We start from the raw sequence: 1316 nt of genomic DNA on the forward strand, positions 1-1316 counted from the left end.
GAGATGCAGGAACTAGGAATATCTTCATTGGTTTCAAATTTGGTTTATGCATTCCTCTTTCTTCATCATGTCAAGCCTTTTTGGATAGGCTTTTTATAACATAAAACCACATGAAAATGTCATAGCTAATCTGTCACTGTCCATCCAGATGATGATGGTTCCAGACTCTAGCCTGGAGGGGAAAGTATGTAGTCAGCAAGTATCCAAGTGCCCTTGGCCTCTCCAGGAAATATGCCTTGGATGCAAGGGAGGCAGGACTCTGCTTCATCTGGGAAACAAAGGATCGTTAACTTTCACCGTGTTGCTCTTCATGTTATTCTAGCTTCTCTTGCCCTTCTGCTCTTGTTATTCTAATCTACAAAACTCTGATTTTTGATAAGGACATCCTGCCAAAGAGTTGTGTTTTCTGTAAACAGAATCTAGGTTTAGAAAGAAAAACTAGCACTGAACATACTAAAGAGAAATAGAAACTAAGTAAGATTAAGTCTAGGTCTTTCCAATCTTCAGCTTGCAGTAAATAAAAATAAAAGAACCCACATTTGAGTCCTACACCAGGACTCTGTATTCAGGACTCTGACATTTAAAATAGTACAATTGAGGCTTAATTAAGTCCATACACCAAACCAATTATAATTTGCATGATGAAGTGAAACCTTAAAAAATTAAAGCCTGCCCCCAGAGAAACTGCAGGTGTGGCTGGTATGTCACACTAAGTAAGTAGCAGAAAGGAGAAAGGCTATGCCTATGCTCAGTGTTTCCTATAAGCATCTGAATGAACAACAGCTTCACATCCCCCTGAAAAAAACAGCAAGTATGAGATGACCACAAGCCCAGGACCAATAAGGCCTGGGTGAGCTTCCAGGACAGGGAGCAAGCCTGAGACTAAAAGAACTCTACCTGGGGCTTCCAGCCCTAGGCAAGAGTAAACATGAGACAGACAGCCCCCACAAGGGGTCACTTGTACAAGAAGCAAGCCTGAGATGACCACCAGACCAGAGCCATGAAGGCCTGGGAGGGCAGACCATGCCTGAGACTACCCTTGCCTGGTGCCATAATGCATGAGCAAGGTATAGCACTCCTGAGAGGACTCCAGACATTTAGAGACCCCAGGCATCACTAAGAGGAACAAGTGGTAGCAAAACAGAAGAAAGAAAAAAAGAAGGATATGGGCACAATGAAGGGAGGCAGAACTAGAAACTTGAGGGTAGAGAGGAACAGTCAGTTGTGAGTAGCCAGTGATGCTATCTGGGACTGTGGTGAGGTCCTGGCCTGTGATACCACCATGGCCCAGATCTGGGTTCATGGCTCTGCAATAT

At 43.8% G+C, this 1316-nt stretch overlaps 1 pseudogene; it reads left to right on the forward strand.

Annotated features, from left to right (window-relative positions):
* Positions 1-668: 668 nt before the first annotated feature.
* LOC115032880 (small nucleolar RNA SNORA17) lies at positions 669-792 on the forward strand (annotated as a pseudogene).
* The last annotated feature ends 524 nt before the right edge of the window (positions 793-1316 follow it).

Source organism: Mus caroli, unplaced genomic scaffold (assembly GCF_978045245.1).
Source record: "Mus caroli unplaced genomic scaffold, Mus_caroli_1 scaffold_14, whole genome shotgun sequence".
Lineage (NCBI taxonomy): Eukaryota > Metazoa > Chordata > Mammalia > Rodentia > Muridae > Mus > Mus caroli.